The 18,915-nt window shown below is 42.5% G+C and overlaps 1 protein-coding gene across 4 annotated transcripts in view; it reads left to right on the plus strand.

Annotated features, from left to right (window-relative positions):
* The first annotated feature begins 3,204 nt into the window (after positions 1-3,204).
* The window catches only part of DENND4C (DENN domain containing 4C), a 255,009-nt gene continuing 239,298 nt past the window's right edge, over positions 3,205-18,915 (plus strand). For all 4 annotated transcript variants that reach the window (XM_075825782.1, XM_075825801.1, XM_075825792.1 and 1 more), the window contains exon 1: positions 3,205-3,358. The gene's annotated coding sequence lies outside the window, so the exon portion shown is untranslated. The remainder of the gene's footprint in view (positions 3,359-18,915) is intronic.

Below are 18,915 nucleotides of genomic sequence, written 5' to 3' on the forward strand. Positions count from 1 at the left end.
TAATGTACCGGTATATATCTATACACTGATAGTAATGTACCGTATATATCTATACACTGATAGTAATGTACTGGCATATATCTATACACTGATAGTAATGTACCGTATATATCTATACACTGATAGTAATGTACCGGTATATATCTATACACTGATAGTAATGTACTGGCATATATCTATACACTGATAGTAATGTACTGGTATATATCTATACACTGATAGTAATGTACCGTATATATCTATACACTGATAGTAATGTACTGGTATATATCTATACACTGATAGTAATGTACTGGTATATATCTATACACTGATAGTAATGTACCGTATATATCTATACACTGATAGTAATATACCGTATATATCTATACACTGATAGTAATGTACCGGTATATATCTATACACTGATAGTAATGTACTGGTATATATCTATACACTGATAGTAATGTACTGGTATATATCTATACACTGATAGTAATGTACCGGTACATATCTATACACTGATAGTAATGTACTGGTATATATCTATACACTGATAGTAATGTACTGGCATATATCTATACACTGATAGTAATGTACCGGTATATATCTATACACTGATAGTAATGTACTGGTATATATCTATACACTGATAGTAATGTACTGGTATATATCTATACACTGATAGTAATGTACCGGTATATATCTATACACTGATAGTAATGTACCGGTATATATCTATACACTGATAGTAATGTACCGTATATATCTATACACTGATAGTAATGTACCGTATATAGCTATACACTGATAGTAATGTACTGGCATATATCTATACACTGATAGTAATGTACCGTATATATCTATACACTGATAGTAATGTACCGTATATATCTATACACTGATAGTAATGTACCGTATATATCTATACACTGATAGTAATGTACTGGCATATATCTATACACTGATAGTAATGTACTGGTATATATCTATACACTGATAGTAATGTACTGGTATATATCTATACACTGATAGTAATGTACTGGTATATATCTATACACTGATAGTAATGTACTGGCATATATCTATATACTGATAGTAGTGTACTGATATATATCTATACACTAATAGTAATGTACCGTATATATCTATACACTGATAGTAATGTACCGGCATATATCTATACACTGATAGTAATGTACCGGTATATATCTATACACTGATAGTAATGTACCGGTATACATCTATACACTGATAGTAATGTACTGGCATAGATCTATACACTGATAGTAATGTACTGGTATATATCTATACACTGATAGTAATGTACTGGCATATATCTATACACTGATAGTAATGTACCGTATATATCTATACACTGATAGTAATGTACTGGCATATATCTATATACTGCTAGTAGTGTACTGGTATATATCTATACACTAATAGTAATGTACCGGTATATATCTATACACTGATAGTAATGTACTGGCATATATCTATACACTGATAGTAATGTACCGTATATATCTATGCACTGATAGTAATGTACTGGCATATATCTATACACTGATAGTAATGTACTGGTATATATCTATACACTGATAGTAATGTACTGGCATATATCTATATACTGATAGTAGTGTACTGATATATATCTATACACTAATAGTAATGTACCGTATATATCTATACACTGATAGTAATGTACTGGCATATATCTATATACTGATAGTAGTGTACTGATATATATCTATACACTAATAGTAATGTACCGTATATATCTATGCACTGATAGTAATGTACTGGCATATATCTATATACAGATAGTACACAGGCAGTTGTTAGGACATACCGAAGTATGCCCTAACAACAGGAAATATGGTAGGACAGCCCTGGGGTCCTTCAATGGACCCTGGGCTGTCTGCCCATATATGGTATGTCCCTCAATTACGTCACAGGGATTCCTGTGATGCGATCCAGGGGCAATCCCCCTTCTCACTTCCTCTTGAATGCTGCAGTCAGCTTTGATCGCAGCATTCAGGAGAATAGAGGCAGAGATGAGAGGTTTCTCTGATGTCCGCCGTTATACAGCGGGCCTGCGGCCATTGCCCTGCTCCTGACATTAAGTGCGTGCGCGGTCACCATGAGGTGATGCGGCCGGCGCTGCACTAATGAGCAGCGGTTCAGGCACTGAGGACAGAAATATGGTGGTGTTTTGTAGTGCGCCCGCCATGCTCTATCTTCAGTGCCGCCGTTCATTAGTGCAGCGCTGACCGCATCACATAATCCTGACGGCGCGCGCACTTGTCAGGAGCGGAGTAATGACTGTAATACATTCATGTGTTACTATAACGAGCTGTGCGCCCGCACAGCTAAGTATCGAAATACATGAAATAACGGTATCGAACCGTTTGGGGATGCACAGTATCGAAGTTTAGATGCGATGCATCGTGCATCCCTACTTCCGTTCTTGTGGTCCTCTGACGGATACGCTAGAATGGAAGCCACAATGCAGATGTGAACGCAGCCTAATCTTGTCACATCCTTGACTAGTTTCCTCACCTATAAACAGCACATTAAAGGGTAACTAAACGTTCAACAAAATTCTGACACGTCAGAAGTTTTGATTGGTGGGGGTCCGAGCACCGAGACCCCCACCGAGCGGCAGAAGCATTCGTGTAGGCGCTGAACCTCTTCGTTTCTGTTCGGCTTTTTCCGAAAGCCAATGTAGGACTCAGTCTATTTATTGAGTCTGTACACCGCTACAGATTTCCGGAAAAAGCCGAACAGAAACGAAGCGGATGAGCGCTCACAAGAGGACTTCAGCTGCTTCGTTTTAGTGATTGGTGGGGGTCTCAGTGCTCGAACCCCCACCAATCAAAACTTCTGACATGTCATTATGACATGTCAGAAGTTTGTTGAACGTTTAGTTACACTTTAAAAACATACAAAGTAGTTCTCAAGCCCCCATTGTACAGAACAACCCAACTTAACCCACGACACCATTTCTCTTTTACACCCCTACGCAGCACACCAGTAATCTCGTCACATCCTCGACTATCCTTCCTTCCTTCCGTACACACCGCCGGCAACCAGCCCAGGTTCTAGGGGCACGTGACTTTGTATATCACATGACGTTACGAAGTCAGAAAGTCCTTATCGAGGGGGAACTGTCCGCTACAGTACTACGTCTGGCCGGTAGGCGGCAATAGGGAGGCGGTCACCGGGGCTAAGCCCGGAAGTATTCTCCGGTCTGAAGTAAAGATCATGGCGCCAGTATTACGGATGACGGCCGCGGTATCAGGGACAAGTTGCTGTGTGATACTGTAGTGTAAACGGCTGCAAATAAGACTTTTACGACTTGTTTCTTGCCCAGGTAAGTGAAGGGGAGGACTGGGCTCGAACTTGGGGCGTAGTGCTGGAGTGGGCTGTGGTAAACTTTCCATTACCTGCATAACTACTTCTACAATGTCTGCAACTCTCCACAGGTAACACTCCCTACACTTCTCTTCAGAGCTGCAACAAGTGGCACCTGTCCACACTGAGTCCTAAGCCTTGGTGCCAATGATGGACTGACACCGGCTGTACTATACAGATGTAGCAGAGCTGAACGCTTTCAGGCTGCGCTGTTTGTACTTTGTGGTAACTTTGCAGTCGTTTTTCTGCAGTCCTTTGTAAAATCACTAATCGTTCACTTCATGATATTCCATCTAGGTGTGCCAAGTGACTAACTCAGCCCTGCTACGTTTGTATTGTGTGATTCCCTTTTTTACGTTGTGTTCTATGTGAGCAGATATTATGTGGCGGTGCGAGGCGCGGTGTGTTTGTGTGGATCACGTTACCTGATCCTGCGCTCAGTAACGGGTGTCCGCTTACACCCAGGCTGGAGCTGGCACATGACGTCTACACACACATGTATACAGCATCGTCTCATGACTACATGGTGACACTGCACTGCCAGCTCTCGTCTGTGTATACTACTATATCCTATCATTACTTGTGTTTTGCTTGGAGGTTATTTGTTTTTAGGATAATGCAACATTGAATATTTGTTTATCTGTATAATTGGCTACATTAGTCATAACTTGAAGCCTTTGATCTGTTTTTGAATCACATAGTCTTCAAGGGGGTTTTCCCAGGAATTGCAGTTCTGACATAATGCTGGGATATGCCATGCCATGACTGACTGGTTGGGTGTGGGTGGAGAGGGGTGTATGACTGCTGGCATCCCAACCATTCAAAGCACAGCGGACACTTTTCCCCAGAACAGAGTTGAGTTTTAGCTCCTTAGGCTATGTTCACACGGAGTATTTTGGGGGAGGAATATCTGCCTCAAAATTCAGTTTGGAACTTTGAGGCAGATTTTCCTCTCCCTGCACGCCGTTTTTCGCCCGCGGCCATTGAGCGCCGCGGGCATAAAACAGCGCGAAATACGCTTTCTCTGCCTCCCATTGAAGTCAATGGGAGGTCAGAGGCGGAAGCGCCCGAAGATAGGGCATGTCGCTTCTTTTTCCCGCGAGGCAGTTTTACTGCTCGCGGGAAAAAGCCGCCGACGCCTACCATTGAAATCAATGGGAGGCGTTCTCGGGCCGTTTTCGCCGAGTTTTGCGACGCGGTTTCCGCGTCAAAAAACTCTGCAAAATACTCCGTGTGAACATAGCCTAAGAACTGTTTTTCAGCCCCATTCGCTTGAATTTCAGTACAATTCCCTGCATAGTGCCTTTAACCCCTTAATGACAAGGCCTTAATGACCAGCTACATTTTTCTGTTTTTGCCTCTCAGCAGCCATAACTTTTTTAATTTTTCATTGACCGGGCCGTATAGATAAATTGATAATAAACTTTATTAGTCCCCCTCAAGAGGACAAAATACCCCCCTACAATTATTAGACAAACATTGTACAAGACAGTTAAAAATCATAGGTAAAAACGGTCTCGGGTGAATACAAGCCACACTAACCCAAGAATCAATACCAGAGTCACTAATGTAATATCTTATTAATTGTACATCAGGGGGCAGAGTATACCTAGGATCGCCCTACTGATTGTACCACGGTTCTAATCAGCCTAATCAGTAGGGCGATCCTAGGTATACTCTGCCCCCTGATGTACAATTAATAAGATATTACATTAGTGACTCTGGTATTGATTCTTGGGTTAGTGTGGCTTGTATTCACCCGAGACCGTTTTTACCTATGATTTTTAACTGTCTTGTACAATGTTTGTCTAATAATTGTAAGGGGGGGTATTTTGTCCTCTTTAGGGGGGACTAATAAAGCTTATTATCAATTTATCTCTGAATTATTGATTAGGTTCACTAGACAACTTTTGGTTTTGTATCTTGATTGGGTTGTTTGCGAATTGTCTAGTGTAAATGCAGCTTCAGGGACTGCAGTGGTAAGATCCTTAGGCTATGTTCACACGGAGTATTTTGGGGGAGGAATATCTGCCTCAAAGCTCCAAACGGAATTTTGAGGCAGATATTCCTCCCCCAAAACACTCCGTGTGAATAGCAATTATCGCGCCGTTTTTCGCCCGCGGCCATTGAGCGCCGCGGGCATAAAACACGCTTTCTCCTGCCTCCCATTGAAGTCAATGGGAGGTCGGACGCGGAAGCGCCCGAAGATAGGGCATGTCGCTTCTTTTTCCCGCGAGGCAGTTTTACTGCTCGCGGGAAAAAGACGCCGACGCCTCCCATTGAAATCAATGGGAGGCGTTCTCGGGCCGTTTCTGCCGAGTTTTGCGACGCGGTTTCCGCGTCAATAAACTCGGCAAAAGACCCCGTGTGAACATAGCCTAATCTAGGACTCTGCTGTTAGTAACGATATGAAAAAAAAACAATTGTATCCAAATCACTCCTAAATTCCAATCTACAGTTTGGCGTTTTAGACGAAGAACTATGGCCTCATCATACAAGAATCTTTTTACGTGAGGCTTTGTTTTTGGCTGGTAAAGTCATCTCTATAAGCAGGACGGATAGACGTCCTCCCAATACATCAATTTGGAAAACCATGGTTAATTCCACTGTATCGTACGAACGTATTATATTCAAACATAGAAAATGTCCTGACAAATACTATAAAGTTTGGGACTCCTGGTGCAGATCTCCAGATACTGCCTGCTCCTCCAGAGAATTAGATTTAGCATTGGCTGTGGTTGCTGGAGGTGTGGGGAGGTAGTCGATGCTTATGATCGCTTGGTGCTGTGCTTCTGGGCCTCTTGCATAATTCCATAAATATTATACTGTTTACAATCTGACTGATATTTCCAATGCCTTTTTTTGTTTCTTTACTAGTCACTACTGTTTTCATATGCTACTGTTAAAATGTAATGTCACATTGGCACTTGTATGTGCCCTGTCACATTTAGGGTATGTGCATACGACGACCTCTTTTCAGACGTAATGGAGGCGTTTTATGCCTTGAATTACGCCTGAAAAGACGACTCCAATACGTCGGCAAACCTTGCTTGCAATGGGTCTCACGATGTTCTGTGCAGACGAGCTGTCATTTTAGGCGTCGCTGTCAAAAGACGGCGCGTAAAATTATGGCCGCGTGAAAGAAGTGCAGGACACTTCTTGGGACGTAATTGGAGCCGTTTTTCTTTGACTCCAATGAAAACCATCTCCAATTATGTCCGTAAAAGACGGTGCGAAAAACGCGTGCACGTGTAAAAACGTCTGAAATTCTGGAGCGGTTTTCTCCTGAAAACAGCTCCGTAATTTCAGACGTATTTGGCGTTGTCGTGTGCACATATCCTTTTAGGGACACTGTTGTCCTATGCCTTTTAAAGTTCATTCTGTCGCAAATCAACATTCTTTTTCAATAAACAGTTTTAAAAAAAATAATTCCAATGTATAGAGTTGGAGCTGGTCACTGACATCCGTTTGTTTTTGTTCTACTGTACCATGGAAATCATTGAAGATGATTTGGGTGTGTCTTGAAAGTTCGATAAATGCACAGTAAGATAGCATGCAAAGGTTTTTTTTTTAGGGACTTTGATATTTAAGAGGACCTGTCAGTAGGTCATATAAGCTAAACTGGTTAACTGACCTGAATAGCGGTGTTTCTCTAATTCCAGCCCTTTTCTTTTTTTCTTTGTTTCATGGACCCCTCTTTCTAGAGATATGGCCCACTGTTATGTTGGCTGTTGTGTTCCTTCCTATATTCTAATTTTCTAGCTTCCCTTCATCTGATGGTCACGGATTAGTGCGAGGTAGCTTGAGGGTAGTTCACGCCCTATTGGCTGTCTACAGCAAATTAGCATAGAGGAAGCCAACAAAACAGTGCGCCATATCTCTAAAACGGGGCGGGGTAAAAAAAAAAGACAGCGCTAGAATCAGGGAGACACCGCTATTTAGGTCAGTATACCAGTTCAACTGGTGACAGGCCCTCTTTAAGGGCTCATCCACACGTAGCGAAATTGCGGATGGAAAATACGCAGCAGAATACAATAGCGGCAAAGTGGGTGAGATTGCGGAGTCTGTGCCATCATCGCCGGATGTCAGCGGTGTATTACAGCTGACATCCGGCTGTAATGGCAGGGACCGAAATTCTCTTCGATCCCCGCCGTTAACCCCTTAAATGCAGCGGTCAAAAGTGAACGCTGCACGATGGCTGCATTTAAGGAGTTTGCAGCTCATCGGCACCCCAACAATGAAATTGCCGGGGATCCGGTGGCTGCAATGGCAAACGGAGACCTAATACTGGCCTCCCGGTCTGTTCAGGCCCTGCCCGGAGGCGGGGCCTGATATGCTTCTGTAGCTGACTCCAAGATGACTGTATGTTACAGCTGACATCCACCTGTAACGGCAGAAACCAGAGCTATTCTGTATTTTGTTCACTTTGCCCTACAAATATTGGAATAAAGTGATGAAAAAGTTGCATGTATCCAAAAATGATACATATATAAACTATAGCTCGTGTCGCAAAAAACAGGCTCTCATACAGCTCCGTCGACGACAAAATTAAAACGTTATGGGTCTCACAACATCCCATTACTATACCACCTGACTATGCCCCTGATGTTATCTGCCCAGCGTACATATACCCCCACTTTATAAACTGAAATACCAGCAATACTCAAACAAAACTACTACCAAGCAAAATATACACTTCAAGCCAAATGGCTCCCCTCTGAACCCTACAGTGTGCTCAAACAGCAGTTTACGTCCACATATATGGCATCGCCATACCCGGGAGAAACCTTTTAACAATTCTTGGTGTGTGTGTGTGTCTCCAGTGGCACAAGCTGGGCTACACACCTTAATAAATGCCTTGATGGGTGTAGTTTCCAAAATGGGGTCACTTCTCAGGGGTTTCTTTTATTTCACATCAGAGCCTCTGCAATTGTGAACCAATACTTTGTAAGTCGCCAAATTAGGCCTCAATTTTACATGGTACTCTTTCACTCCTGAGCCCTGTCAAATGTCCAGGCAAAAGATTAGGGCTACATGTAGGGTGTTTCTAAACCCAGGAAACTCTGCATAATAATTAGAGAGCGGTCTTATTATGGAGGCACAAGCTGGGCACCACATATTGGCATATCTATGGAAAAAAAATAATCCAATTTTTCACTCTGCAACATCGAGTGCACACTAATTTCTGCAAAACACCTGGGGGGGGGGGGGGGTTAACATGCTCACTACACCCCTAGGTGAATACATTGAGGGGGTGTAGTTTCCAAAATGTGGTCACTTCTGGGAGGTTTCCACAGTTTTGGTCCCACGGGGGCTTTGTAAATGCGACATAGCGACCAGAAACCAAGCCGGCAAAATCTACACTCCAAATGCCGCTCCTTCCCTTCCAAACCCTACTGTGTGCCTAAAAATGACCACCAATGGGGTATTGCCATACTCGGGAGAAATTGCTTTACAAATCTTGGTTCTTTTTTTCCTTTATTTGTTGAGAAAATGAAAAATTTGGAGCTAACGCTACGTCTTGTTGAAGGAAAAGTTTTTTTTTTCTTTTATTTTCAATGCCCAATTCTAATAAATTCTATGAAACACCTGTGGGGTTAAAATGCTCACTATAACACTAGATTTCCTCAATGGGTGTAGCTTCCAAAATGGGGTCAATTGTGGGGGGCTTCCACTGTTTTGTCCCCTCAGGGGCTTTGCAAATGTGACATGGCCTCCGCAAACCATTCCTGCTAAATTTGAGCACCAAAAGCCAAATGGCGCTCTTTCCCTTCTAAGCCCTGCCGAGTGTCCAAACAGCTGTTTGACTACATGGGGGGTATTGTTTTACTCGGGAGAAATTGCTTTACAAATGTTGCAGTGCTTTTTCTCCTTTTAGTCCTTGTGGAAATGAGAAAAAAATTAGCTAAACCTACATTTTCATTGAGAATTTTCACGGCCTACTTCCAATAATTTCTGCAATAGAACTGTGGCCTCAAAATTCTCACTATACCCCTAGATAATTTCCTTGAGTGGTGTAGTTTCCCAAATGGGGTCACTTTTGGGTGTTTTCACTGTTTTGGCACCGCAAGAACCCTTCAAACCGGACATGGTGCCTAAAATATATCCTAATAAAAAGGAGCCCCCAAAATCCTCTAGGTACTCCTTTGTTTCTGAGGCCTGTTCTTCAGTACATTGCCACATGTGGGATATTTCCTAAATCTGCAGAACCTGGGCAGTAAATATTGAGATGCATTTCTCTGGTAAAACTTTGTGTTAGAAAAGAAATGGATAGAAAAGAAATTTCTGCAAAAAAAAAAAAAATGACATTTGTAAATTTCACCTCTACTTTGCTTTAATTCCTGTGAAACGTCTAAAATGTTAAGAAACTTTCTAAATGCTGTTTTGACTACTTGTTTTGACTTATTGTGGGTTTCTAATATATAAGGCCCTCAAAGCCACTTCACAACTGAACTGGTCCCTGTAAAAATCGCTGCTAAAGTTCTAAGCCTTGTAACGTCCTAGAAAAATAAAAGGATGTTCAAAGAAACTATGCCAATGCAAATTAGACGTATGGGGGATGTTAATTAGCGACAGTTTTTTGTGTGGTATAACTGCCTGTCTTAAAAGCAGATACATTTATATTTAGATAAATTCAAATTTTTGCAATTTTTCACTAAGTTTTTGTGTTTTTTACTATTTAAATACTGTATGTATCGAGCAAATTTTTCCAGTAACATAAAGTCCAATGCACCACAAGAAAACAATCTCAGAATTGCTTGGATTGATAAAAGCATTCCGAAGTTATTACCACATAAAGTGAAACATGTCAGATTTGAAAAATGAGGCTCTGTCATGAAGGTCAAAAGTGGCTAAAGAGGGAAGGGGTTAACCTATCTCATTCACACGCTGCGTAGATATTCAGAGCAAAAATTGACGTGCAGTGCGTGTTTTTTGGACCAATTCCTGCTGCGGAAAGTAGACTGAATTGCTGCGTTTTTCCCCATCTCCCAACATTGAGAAAAACTCAGGTAACGTTGCGTTTTTTCAACGCAATTCCTGCAGAAATTTACTGCTGCAATTCTGTTACGTGTGGACAAGCCCTAACCCTTTCCTGTCGCTAATATGCCTAGTTACGTCGGTAAAGGGTTTTTAGAAATGGTTCCTTCTCAGAAGCCGAGCAGGCACCATAGCCGCGGGGTCTCTACTGTGTTGCACAGGCGGGACCCAGCGGCAATGCCTGCGATCAGACCAATCTCTGATCACAAGTCTTTAACCCCTCAGATGCTGGTGTCAGATCTGAGCATCTGAGGGGTTTTTACTTACCCTTTCACTTTGGGGCCAGTCACGGCTCCCGTGCGGCGAGATCGTGGGAGTCGGTGTATTCCTATAGCAGCTGGGATCCCCCACAGGTTCAAGCCCCCTAGAGTGGCTAAAAAATAGTAATAAAAAAAACGTTAGTTTTAAAGAGACTGTCACCACATTATAAGTGCCCTATCTCCTATATAAGGAGATGGGCGCTGTAATGTAGGTGACAGAAGTGCTTTTTATTTAAAAAAACGATCTTTTTTCACATAGTTAGGAGCGATTTTAGTTTATGCTAATGAGCTTTCTTAATGCCCAAGTGGGCGTACTTTTACTTTCGACCAAGTGGGCGTTGTACAGAGGAGTGCATGACGCTGACCAATCGGCATCATGCACTCCTCTCCATTCATTTACACTGCACTAGCGATATAGATATATCGCTATGTGCAGCCTCATACACAAACCTTAACATTACTAGTGTCCTGATAATGAATACACATGAAATCCAGCCTGGACGTCATGTGTACTCAGAATCCTGACACTTCTGACTCTTTTTTTTGTGAGATTCCAGCAACGGATACGAAATCTCGCGAGATCCCGGAGCTAAACGAGATTTGGTGTCACTTGCCGGAATCTCACAAAAAAAGATTCAGAAGTGTCAGGATTCTGAGTACACATGACGTCCAGGCTGGATGGTCATGTGTATTCATTATCAGGACACTGTAGTAATGTTAGGGCTTGTGTATGAGGCTGCACATAGCGATATATCTATATCGCTAGTGCAGTGTAAATGAAGGGAGAGGAGTGCATGATGCCGATTGGTCAGCGTCATGCACTCCACTGTAGTACGCCCACTTGGGCGTTAAGAAAGCTCATTAGCATAAACTTAAATCGCTCCTAACTTTGTGAAAAAATATCGTTTTTTTTAAATAAAAAGCATTACTGTCACCTACATTACAGCGCCCATCTCCTTATGTAGGAGATAGGGCACTTATAATGTGGTGACAGAGTCTCTTTAAATATAAAGAAAAATATAAAACTTCAAATCACCCCCCTTTAACCCCTTAACGACCGCCCACCGTCTTTTGACGTCAGGCGGTGCAGGTACTCAGTCTACAGCGACGCCTTTTGGCGTCGCTGTAGTAGAGGGGGTTTAACGGCACCCTGGTGACATCTGCACTAAAAACCGGCTGTAAGTAACAGGTCCGGTTCTTAGTGCAGCCATCAGGACCTGCCGATTTCGTCATAACAGCATGTGACCGCTGTGACAGCCAATCACAGCGGTCACATGCTGTTACTGCGTACAGAGCCGCCGGGAGTGTCTAAATGACAGCTCCTGCTCTAAGAACGAGCTGTTGCTAGCAACTCTGTTCTTAGAGCAATGATCAGGAGCCAATAGTCCTGATCTTTTGTGATCACTATGAGATCCAATCTTAGTGATCACTACTGTAAAAACATGTATCTGTTTCTCCTCACTGTTCTAGCTGTGGAGAGAAACAGCTACAAGTGTGTCAGTGTCCCCACACAAAATCACTTGTTCCTCACACACAGTTTATTAAAAAAAACAACATTTTTTTCAGTATTTTATAGTATATAGTATATATATATATATATATATATATATATATTCTGTATATACTAAGAATCGTACTATAAACTACTTTCTTTTTAGGGTACGCTGTTAGACGGCGTGTACGCTGTTAGGCCTCATGCACACGACCGTAGCCCTGTGCACGGCCGTGATTTTCGGGTCGGCCGGCTGCGGACTGTCAGCCGCAGGCCGCCCGCAAATCGCAGGACATGCACATGGCCGCCACCATTGTTTTCAATGAGCCCGGACCGCAGAACAGGGCCGTAATAAGACATGCCCGTTCTTTCTGCGGTCCGGGCTCCCGGGCCGTGCAAGGACCACAAAAACTACGGTCGTGTGCATGGCCCCATAGAATAGAATGGCGCCGCAATTCTCCCGTGGATTTTCGGGGGAATTGCGGCCGCAAAAACACGTTCGTGTGCATGGGGCCTTAGACGGCGTAGGGTGCTGTTCTGGACTTGGGTTTACGGTTTGTGTTAGGCGTAAGGTTTAGGTTTGAAAAAAAAAAAAACTTAAAAAAAACAATAAAAAAAAAAAAAAAAAGTTTAATTCTTTTAGTGTTCTTAGTTGATTAGGCTTCATGCACACGACCGTGCTTGTAATTACGAGCACGGCCGGCCGCAGGCAGCCGGCCGCTTTTGCGAGCCGTGCTGTCATTATAAAGTATAGCAGCACGGCCCGTAAAATAGAAAAATAGAACATGTTCTATTTTTTTAACGGCACGGGCACCTTCCCGTGAGAAAACGGGAAGGTACCCGTGGGTAACAGAAGTCTTTGAACCCGTTATTGCGGGTCGTAATTACGACCCGCAATAACGGGTGTTTTTACAATCGTGTGAATGAGGCCTTAGTTGATAAAAAAAAAATTTAAACCGCTAGTTCCATTTATTATTTGCGGTTTAGACTGTATTATCATTATGGCTGCCAGAAGATACAGCGTTGAGGAAGCCTATCAGATGCTATGCTCAGATACGGATTCTGCATCTGAAGTTGAGCTTTTAGGGTATGTGCACACGTAGTGACCAAAAAGTCTGAAAATACGGAGCTGTTTTCAAGGGAAAACAGACCCTGATTTTCAGACGTTTTTTGAGCAACTCACGGTTTTCGCTGTGTTTTTTATGTCCGTTTTTGGAGCTGTTTTCATTGGAGTCTGAGAAAACGGCTCCAAAAACGTCCAAAGAAGTGCCCTGCACTTCTTTTGATGAGGTTGTATTTTTACGCGTCGTCGTTTGACAGCTGTCAAACGACGACGCGTAAATGACAGGTTGTCTGCACAGTACGTCGGCAAACCCATTCAAATGAATGGGCAGATGTTTGCCGACGTATTGTAGCCCTATTTTCAGACGTAAAACGAGGCATAATACGCGTCGTTTACGTCTGAAAATAGGTCGTGTGAACCCAGCCTTACTTGAAAGCGACAGCGAAAGTGTCGCTTCAAGGGATTCTATGGATATGAGACCCAGCACCAGTGATATGGGAGACGGCGCAGTTGCCACAACGTCCGTTCAAAGTGCAGCCCCTGAAATTGCACAACCCCACCAAACCGATTTAGTGTGGGAACCCACGAGTTTATTTTCTCCCACCATAAATGACTTTATTGCTACTCCTGGCATAAGTCCCAATATCAGTAATTTTTCACCACTAAATTATTTTAATATTTTTATGACGGACCAAGTTTTGGAACATTTTGTGCAGGAAACAAATTTGTATGCCAGGCAGTACATTGCCAATAAGCCTTCGTCACCTAATGCCAGGTTGTGGAATCCCACAAATTTCAAAGGGCGTGTCTCATTCCGTCAATTCATAACCTCAAAAAGTGCAAAATACGGGGTAAAGATCTACCAGTTATGTGAAAGCACTACTGGCTACACATGTGCATTTAAGATCTACGAGGGTAAAGACAGTGAATTTAATCCACCAGGGTGCCCTCCAAATATTGGTACCACTGGTAAGATTGTGTGGGATTTAATTGGCCCTTTCCTACACAAGGGGTATCATGTATACACGGACAGTTTTTATACCAGTGTGCCATTGTTTAGCGCCCTTCATTGTGCCAACACCGGAGCCTGTGGCACAATACGCAGGAATCGCAAAGGTTTCCCACGTCAACTTGTGGATAAAAAAACTACGAAAGGGGGAGTCATGCACGTTTCAAATTGAGAAGATGCTGACTTTAAAATTTCGTGACCACAAGGACGTCTACATGATCAGCACTGTCCATTCAAGTGCAACAGCAACTATTAGAGAATGTGGGGCCTCTGCAGATAGACAAAAGCCTGTGTGTGTCATCGGCTATAACAAATCCAGGTTGCGATGCAGAACGCATTTGTCCTGTACAAAAAATCAGCGGGCAGGGCGACATTCTTTGAATTTCAGGAGAAAGTGATTGAAGATCTCCTTTTTCAATCTGCAGACCAGAGAGTAGTCCATGAGTCAGAGGATGTACACCGACTTGTTGAAAAACATTTTTTACACCCCATCCCTTCAACATCTAACCAAAAACACCCCAAAAAACGGTGTCGGGTCTGCAGCAAACGAGGACCGCGAAGTGAGTCACGATATTATTGTTCCGCTTGTCCTTCCAACCCTGGTCTATGCATAAGTCCCTGTTTTGTCCTTATCAATACACTATGGGCTTTATTACAGTTTTGTTTGGGTTTTTGGTGGCCCTCTTACACCCGACAATACTTCTAGAAATAGCGACATTAATTTGGGGAGTAGTGGTCCTTTACTGTATCTATACATACGGTGTGGGACACTGCCCCTTTATATATTCTACAGGTGATTGGTTGTTTTGTGCACATGGCGGTTCCTACCTTGCCGGGCAGGGGCTTGTTATGGTGTACCGCGTCACTTGGCACATTCGTCCCTTATATAGGGATTGATGGAGCTAAAGAGACGTTGTATGACCAGTCACTTTGAATAATAAAGTCATTACAGCCCTACAAATTTTCTTTCATCCTGTGAACATGCTCTAGTTTTCCACATAGCTGGATACATTCTTCCTCCTTTTTTTTGGATATATTGCCTTTTTCCGCCAACAGTTTAATACATTTTCCCACTCTAATTTACTATATATCAGAGCGGGTTGATATACATAATGTCTATGGACTGACATGATTTCAGGACAGCTGCTTTCTTAGCACGACATAGTCATAGGGTGTAGAAACTGTTAGGGACATATATTTCTCAATCTAGAAAAGTAGAATCCTCCCATTTTCAAAGCAAAATGTGTGTCCTGAAAGCCTCCGGGTGCTCCCTTCCTTTTGGGTCCTGCCGTGTGTCCAGGAAACACATTAGGGCCACAATGGGGATATTTTTGAACACAGGAGAAACAGGGTGATACATTTTCTGGTGCATTTCCTTATTCTCATGTCCTCTGTACAAGAAATCTGACCTTAAAATGACACATATGTGGAAAAAAAGTGAAATAAAATTTTCTTTCCACCTGCTTTGCATTAATTCCTGCGAAAACTGTGGGGTCAAAATACTTAGTACACACCTAGATGAATACCTTAAGCGGTCTAGTTTTCAAAATGGGGTCATTTATGGGGAGTTTCTATATTTTTGGCAGCTCAAGCAAAATGTGTGTCCTGAAAGTCTTCGGGTGCTACCTCCCCTTTCGGGCCCTGCCGTGTGTCCAGGCAACGCATTAGGGTCACAATGGGGGCAGTTTTGAAAACAGGAGAAACAGGGTGATAGATTTTGGGGTGTGTTTCTTCATTCTGATGGTCGCTTTACAAAGAAATCGGTCTTCAAAATGATACTTTTATGAAAAAAGTGAAATTATATTTTTTTACGCCTGCTTTGCATGAATTCTTACAAAAAAACTGTGGGGTCAAAATACTTACAACACCCCTTAATAAATACCTTAAGGGGTGTAGTTTTCAAAATGGTGTCACTTGTGGGGGTTTCCACCATTCTGACACCTATGAGCCTCTGAAAACCTGGCTTGGTGCAGGAAAACAAAATGTACTTCAAAATTTATAAAATCATTACTAAACTTGTAAGTATTTTTTTTTTTCAAAAGTGCTGCCAAAATAGAGTAAAGTGATGGAAATATATATTTAATTAAAAAAATTGTACAGTATGTGTGTACATATGTGACATATTGCAGTTAAAAATAGGGAAAAATGATAATTTTTACAAAATTTCTTCAATTTTTCTATATTTTCATTAATTTCCGCAAATCGTATCAGTCTACTTTTACCACTAAAATAAAGTACAACATGTGACGAATAAACAATGTCAGAATTACTTGGATATTCAAAACTTTCGCAGAGTTATTCTCTGATAAAGTCAGACACCAGATTTAACAAATGTGGCTTGGTCATTAAGGTCTTTTCAGGCCCGGTCATTAACCCCTACCCGCACCAGGACGTAACTGTACGTCGTTGCGGGAAGTTACTTCCCGCACGAGGACGTACAGTTACTGAGTTAATCCCGGTGCACACTGTCGGCGACAGTGTGCACCGGGAACCAGGAGGTCAGCTGTCGCCGACAGCTGACACTCCCCTCTTGCCGGCCAGCGGTCCTTTGCCGCTGATTTCGGCGCATTAACCCCTTAAATTCGGCGATCGGGTGCAATCGCCGAATTTTAGGGGTTTCTAACATATCGGCAGACCCCCGTCCGAAATCGCGGGGTCTGCCGATAGTTAGTATGGCAAACGGAAGCCAAACAATGGCTTCCGGGTCTGCCATGGACAGAAGCCCATCAGGACCAACCTTCGGCTGGTCCTGATAGGCTTCCTGTCAGAGTGACAGAAAGTCACTGTGCCATTCCCGATGCACACTGTCGGCGACAGTGTGCATCGGGAACTTGGAGATCAGCTGTCCCCGACAGCTGACACACTCCAGTGTTGCCGATCAGCGGCTCATCGCCGCTGATTTCGGCAATTAACCCGTTACATGCGGGGCTCGATTGCGATCTCCGCATGTAGCGGGTTTGTAGCGCATCAGCAGCCCCCATGCAATCGTGGGGGCTTCTGATGCTTGTGATGGCACCCGGGGGCCAGACAACGGCCCCCAGGTCTGCCATGTATGTCAGACTATTAGGATCAGCCTCTGCTGATCTTCGTAGACCAACTGTCAGAGTGACTGTGACGTCACACTGACAGTTGGAATACATTACACTACCTAGGTAGTGTAATGTATTCTAGCAGCGATCAGAGCTGCAGGTCAAAAAAAGAAAGTGTAAAAAGTAAAAAAAGTTAATAAAAATGTTTTATAAAAGTGTAAAAATAAAAGGTTTTGTTTTCCTATAATAAGTCATTTATTCTAGGGAAAAAATGAAAACGTTAAAAAAAAAGTACACATATTTGGTATCGCCGCGTTCGTAACGACCCAATCTATGAAACTATAATGTTAATTTTTCCGCACGGTGAACGCCGCAAACAAAATAAACGGAAAACTGTCAGCATCGCTATTTTTTGGTCACCACCCCTCCCAAGATATAGAATAAAAACTGATCAAAAAGTCGCATTTACCCCAAAATGGTACCAATAAAAACTACAACCCGTCCCGCAAAAAACAAGACCTCCCACAGCTTTTTTGACGAAAAAATAAAAAAGTTACGGCTCAGAATAGCGTGTCCCAGAAAATAAATTATTTTATAGAAACGTCATTTTATTGTGCAAACGCTGCAAAACTTAAAAAAAACTATACACATATGGTATCGGCGTAATCATACCGACCGGCAGAATAAATTAAAACGTAATTTATTGCGCACGGTGAACGCTGTAATAAATAAAGAATTTAAAGCGCCAAAATCGCTGTTTTTTGGTCACCCTAGCTCTAAAAAAGATCCTGAGGGGCCAAAATGCTCACTATACCACTAGAAAAATTCCTTGAGGGGTGTAGATTCCAAAATGGGGTCACTTTTGGCGGGTTTCCACTGTTTTGGTCCCTCCAGGGCGTTGCAAACCCGACATGGCACTGAAAACCAATCCAGCAAAATCTGCACTCCAAAATCCAAAAGGCGCTCCCTTCCTTCTGAGCCCTGCTGTGGGTCCAAACATCAGTTTACGACCACATATGGGGTATTGCCGTAATCGGGAGAAATTGCTTTACAAATTTTGGGGTGCTTTTTCTCCTTTATTCCTTGTAAAAATGAAAAAAATCTGTTTCCACAGAAAAATAGGTGATTTTCATCTTCACAGACTAATTCCACTAAATTCTGCAAAAAAACTGTGGGGTCAATATGCTATCTATACCCCTAGAAAAATGCCTTGAGGGGTGTAGTTTCCAAAATGGGGTCACTTTGGAGGGGTTTCGGCTGTTTAGGTACCACAAGACCGCCTCAAACCTGACATGGTGCCTAAAATATATTCCTAAAAAAAGGAGGCCCCGAAATCCACTAGCTGCTCCTTTGCTTCTGAGGCCGGTGTTTCAGTCCATTAGGACACTAGGGCCACATGTTGGATATTTCTAAAATCTGCAGAATCTGGGCAATAAATATTGAGTTGCGTTTCCCTGGTAAAACCTTCTGTGTTACAGATTTTTTTTTATTACAAATGAATTTCGGCAAAAAAAAAATGAAATTTGTAAATTTCACCTCTACTTTGCCTTAATTCCTGTGAAACGCCTAAAGGGTTAAAATATTTTCTGAATGTGGTTTTGAATACCTTGAGGGGTGCAGTTTTC

This window comes from Rhinoderma darwinii, chromosome 1, assembly GCF_050947455.1.
Source record: "Rhinoderma darwinii isolate aRhiDar2 chromosome 1, aRhiDar2.hap1, whole genome shotgun sequence".
In the NCBI taxonomy this organism is placed as follows: domain Eukaryota; kingdom Metazoa; phylum Chordata; class Amphibia; order Anura; family Rhinodermatidae; genus Rhinoderma; species Rhinoderma darwinii.